Raw genomic sequence first — 5,495 nt, 5'->3', positions numbered from 1 at the left:
TTTTTTTTCTTTTTTGTTTTGTTTTCCATGTTTTATGTCTTATTCTAATTAACTTACTTTCTATATATTTATATCTTTACGGTGATGCGCGGTTTGATCACCCGCTTGCTGCATCTATGAGGCTGACTCCGGAGTGGCACGCGGAGGTTGCCTCCGGCTGCATTCGCCTCCTGAAGTTTTGTTGTCCGGGACGGTTAGCGAGACTTCCCGTTCGTTCCGGAAGAAGCCTGGCCCTTCCTTTCTCCCTTTGTGGCGAAGCGTCCTCCTCTGTTTCTGGACTGGTCCATGTGGGTGCGGCCTCTTGTTGAGCAGCCCTCGCGACGTCGTCGCCTTTCCTGCTCCCTACGCCTATCCGCGTTGGCTGGCCCCTCTCCTCTCTGCGTCACGTTTCGTTCTCGGTCGTCGGTCGACGATCGTCGTCTTAACCCTGGGTTTTCTTCTTGGCGTGGTGGGCTCCCGAAATTCTCCGGTCTCTTTTCCACCGCTTCGGAGAAGGTTGAACGTGGGCTCCCCCATGGGTCACGCTCGCGAATATGCTTGAGCCGGTCGTCTCAGTCGGCCCAAAATTGCTGCTGTTGCGGCGTCATTTCGTCCTCTCTGAAAGTCTGACGGCGGGTCGCCTCCCGTCGCAGCTCGATTGCCAACGGGCTGTTCTCGTCCGCCCGAAACTCCACCCCCACCTGGTCGCCGACCCCCATCGGGCGCATACGCTTTCTTGGCGTGTGAGATGTCTCACGTGGTGACGTAGGCTCCTCTTGGCCCTCCACTATGCGCTCCGTCTTCACCGCGGCTGTCGTCGCGTTGCTCGTACCCGGGGTGTTCTGGAATGTAATTTCCAATTCCTCATCACTTATCGGCTCCATTACTATAGATGCCACATCCGCGGGCCGTAATATCACCGTCACCGCGTCGTGGTCCCCCTGGAGTTGCGGCTCCGCGCCACCCTGGCTCTGTTCGTCGGGTTGGTCGTCCGTCTCATCTCGGGTTGCCGCCCCGATGCTCGCGTCCTTCCCACTTGAACTTGGAATCGTCCCCTCTTGCTCAATCTGAGGTGGCTCGCGGTCCTCGTCTTGATCCATCTGTGATGCTTCCTCCGTGGGCCCGTCTTGTTCTGGCGTTAGCTCCGGAGCATCATTTTGTCTAACTGTAATCTGTGGCCCCTCTATTTTGCCGTTTTTAATCTCGAATGTCACGCTCACTGTCTTCTCCTGGAGGAGCTCCTGTGCGCACTGCTCCAGGTGTACAGTCACAGCCACGTTACCAATCCGTTGATCGGTTTTATTTAACTTTAATGGGAGTACCGTTGAAGCATAATGTACTCCCATTGTCACCTCGGTGACCTTTTTGAGTGCCTCGCTCAACTTTTCCGCTGTCACCGCGGTTTCATCCTCTTCTCTTAACTGCTGCACCTCTCTGAGATGGCTCAATTTAGCTTGCGCTAGGTGCAAATTCCTGACTCGCCGAACATAAGGACGTTCTTTTGATACGTGATGCTCAATCGCCTCACTCACATGGCGCTCCAGGCCCTCGAGAGTCACCTCTGTTGACCCCTGCAGTAACTCGTCCATGTCAGCGTCGAATTTACCGTCTCTCGCCCGGGACGTTTCACCGCTGCTTCTGCACAAAATACCACTCGCTATCGTCTCTTTGCCACTTCTATCGCCTCTACTTCTAATTGCCTTGTCGCTGCCTTCGTTCGGTGTACTGCACGCTATTGCCGCTTTCTTTGCAATACGGTCTGCACCGGTCGCTTGCTGTCGCAAAACTGGGCTGCACAGCCCTACCCCCTTAACGTGGTATTTACCTATTCCACTCCCCTCGATGAGTTCGGTGGTATCTTCTCGTAGCTTTACTGCGTGATCACTACGCTCGAACGTAGTTTTTTGCATGTTTGTCTTGTACGGGCTCGCCGTCTCAGTTTTTTCCCTTTTCCTGGACTTTCGCGTCACGTACCTCTTCTCGCGCCTCTCCGTCCCTTATCCTGGGTTCGATTGGCTTGATTTCCCTTGGCTCCGATCCTACTTTCCGTTGGATCCTCCCTTTATCCGAATCTTCCTCCTCACTACTGGTAAGTTTGAACTTTTTATTTTTTCTTTTCTTCTCACGACTATTCCTTCTTCTTTTCAGGTGTCGCTCCATGGCTATCCGGCTCCAGGGATTCTTCCTGACTGACGTCATCACCCCCTTTCCGGTACATTTTAGGTATCTTCGGTCCTTGGTAAGTATCTCTTCATCCCTTTGTTTATTTTCAGCACTATTTTCAGATTTGCCCTCCAATAGGGTTTCTCTTTTAGATCCGCCATCTTGAGTTTGGCCCTTCGCCATTATCTCCTGAACCGCTGATCCGAAAAATTCCTTCTGGGTTCTCCTCCAGTTGGCTTGCCCTTTCATATCCGCCATCTTGGATTTTGCCCTTTGCCGTTATCTCGGGAACCGCTGGTCCGATTTGAAAAATTCCTTCGGGGTCCTCCTCCATTTGGCTTGGCGCTTCAGATCCGCCATCTTGGATTTGGCCCTTCACCGCTATCTCGGTAACCGCTGGTCCGATCGAGATGGTTTTTTTTGCGTTGGATTCAGAACTCCTTTGCGGTCCTGATCTCTTGTTATGAATCTTTTTGCACGGTTGGTTCGCGCCTTTCGATCTCGTGTTCCAAAATTTTCTCTTTTTTGATTTTTCTTTTTTGCTTTTTGTTCGGTCAACTTTTGACCTAGTCGACCTTCCTCTGTTTCGATTTTGGGTTTTAGCCCGTTTTACCGCTCTTTCTTCGAGCCCTTCAGCTTTTTCACCGCCCTTTTGGATCCCACTTGGTCCTGGCTGTGGTTCCTCATCTTCTACGGTCAAATCGATCAGGTTGAGTTGCATTGGTGCCGTCCTTGGCGCTCTCTCGTCCTGTTCCCTTAGTCTTGCTTCTCGGTGTGGCCTCAATTGCCTTGAGTTGTACATGGATGTTCCGTTCATATCCTCGACTTCGTACGCGTTTCTTCTCACTATTTGTCTGATTCGATATGGCCCTCTATATATCAAATGAATCCTCGTCAGCCTCCGGTTTGCATCCGATCTCCTGTGGAGTTTGCACCATACTAGGTCTCCCACTCGGTATTCCGGTGCTGTAGTGGTTTTTTCGAATTGCTTAAACCTTTTCTGCGCTGCAACTCGCAAGTTCTCTCGTGCTCTGGCGATTCGTTCGTTACGTGTCAATGCACGCGTCTCTGTCGGTTTGAGATCTGGGTGGATATTCAGATGAATGTCCTCGTCTCTATGCAACACGTCCGGTGCATAGCCCGTACTGGCGTGCTCCGTCGCGTTTATTACTATTTGTAATCTAGGTATTATCCGATCCCACGTATTGTGTCTATCGCTCGCATACGTTCGGATAACCCTTCCTATTTCTCTCATGACCCTTTCGACTGGGTTGGATTGTAGATTGTAAGGAGCTGTCTTAATAATCTCGAATCCGCCTTCTTCCGCAAATTGCGTCCATCTTGGCGTGTTGAACTGCCCCCCGTTATCGGTAAGCACAGTCTTCGGTGTTCCAACCTCTGAGAAATATTGCTCCCACAACACGTCCATTATCGTCTCCAAAGTCTGGTTAGGCATTGGGTACATCTTGGTATACTTGCTGAAATGGTCCATCGCTACCAATATGTATTTGTCTCCGCCTCTCGTTCTCGGTAGTGGCCCGAATATGTCCAACGATATCTTGATCCGTGGCCCCTCCGGTAATTCATAGTATTGTTGGCCCTCCATGGCCCTTGAGTAATACTTAGTTGCCATGCACGCGTGGCAGGACGCCGCGACATCCCTTGCAATTTTTGCGATATTGAACGCATAAAAATATTTGTTTACGAAGCCTATTACCTTGTCAGTTCCGAAGTGTAATAGTAATCTGTGGACTTGTCGAGTGATTCTCCACGTTACATCCCTTGGTAACGCCACTCTGTCGCCCGTTTCTGCTTCGTTCTTCATCCGGTATAATCCATCTCGTATGTAGACTGTTCCGGGGTACTCCCTTGCTGCTTCCTTCAACTGATCGTCCCTCTCCTGCGCTTCTCGGATTATTGGTATCCATTCTGCCGTATCCACGCCGTCTGCTACATCTTGGATTATTGCGATTCTCGCTTCGGGTTCCATTCCGTTATTCGCCCCTGTCATCATCCTTGACAGTGCGTCTGCTTGATTATTTAGTTTGCCTTCTACATGTACAATTTCTAATTCAAATTCTTGCAGAAATGTGAACCAGCTTGCAATTCTCGTATTGTTTGTTACACAGGTTTCCAAAAACTTGAGTGCTTTGTGGTCGGTGTGGACGCGCACGTCCTAGCAGCATGGTGTGCCACTTTCGCAACGCCCACACGATAGCTAGGCACTCCAACTCCGTTATCGTATAATTTAATTCGGCTCCCTTAACGCTACGACTGGCGTATGCCACAGTGTAGCCTTCGTCTTCGCCTTCGCGATATTGGTATAGTCTTGCCCCTAGTCCATCTTTCGAGGCATCTACATATACGCCGAATCTATATCCCGGTATGAGGTAGAGGTCATTTGCCTGTTCAAACGCGCTCTTGATCCCCTCAAACGCTTCCTGTTCTGCGTCCGTCCATACGAATCGAACGTTCTTCTGCAATAGCCTTTCGATGGGTTTCGTCCATCTTGCTAAGTTCTCGATGAACCTTCGGTCCCAGTTCACGAGTCCCAAAAACGCCTGCACCTGCTTTTTGTTCGCCAGTGGGCTAAAATTTCTTATTTCCTTTGTGTCTTCGTTTATTTCCGCTTTTATCCGGTTAAACGTGTGTCCGAGAAACGTAATCTCCTCTCTGAGAAATTCGCATTTTTGTTTGTTGAGTTTAAATCCTGCCTTTTGCAGTCTCCCCAACACTTCTTCAATGTCGTTCAAATGTTCCTCCAACGTCTCAGACGCTATGAGTACGTCGTCCAAGTAGACTATGACCCTTTCCAAGTACTGGTCATCAAGTGCTAAATTCATCGCACGCGTGAACGATGCGCCTGCCGTCTTTAGTCCGAACGGCATGCGGTTGAACACGTACGATTGTCCGTCGAATAGGAAGCTTGTATACTTCCTCGACTCCTCTTCTAGCGGAATTTGCCAAAACGCGTTGGATATGTCCAACGTCGTGAAATATTTTCTGCGACCTATGCGCCTGAACACCTCGTCAATCGTCGGTGGTTGCGCGTGGTCGTTTGCCATCCGTTTGTTCAGTTCTCTTGCATCGAGACACATTCTTATGCTCCCGTTCTTCTTAATCACTACCACCAATGGGTTTATATATTGCGTCGCCTGTTTCGCCACTATCCCGTCTTCTTCCAATTGTCGTAGATAGTCTGCTACGGCTTCCTTATGTTTATCCGGTATCGGATAAGCAGGGTTGGGCAAGTTACTTTTTTTTTTTAACTAAGTTAAGTTAAAGTTAATAACCTTAAAAATTTAACTTAGTTAAGATACAAGTTAATGTATAATGAAATTAATTGAATTAAA

The 5,495-nt window shown here is 49.4% G+C and overlaps 1 protein-coding gene across 3 annotated transcripts in view; it reads left to right on the top strand.

Annotated features, from left to right (window-relative positions):
• Nucleotides 1-5,495, top strand: part of LOC108769734 (angiotensin-converting enzyme-like) — a 28,892-nt gene that overhangs the window by 5,858 nt on the left and 17,539 nt on the right. The gene's annotated exons all lie outside the window — the stretch shown is intronic.

The sequence above is a fragment of the Trachymyrmex cornetzi genome, unplaced genomic scaffold, assembly GCF_001594075.2.
Source record: "Trachymyrmex cornetzi isolate Tcor2-1 unplaced genomic scaffold, Tcor1.1 scaffold94, whole genome shotgun sequence".
NCBI classification, from domain to species: Eukaryota; Metazoa; Arthropoda; class Insecta; order Hymenoptera; family Formicidae; genus Trachymyrmex; species Trachymyrmex cornetzi.
Note: the sequence above shows the minus strand (reverse complement) of the source record. Positions and strands in the feature narration are given on the sequence as shown.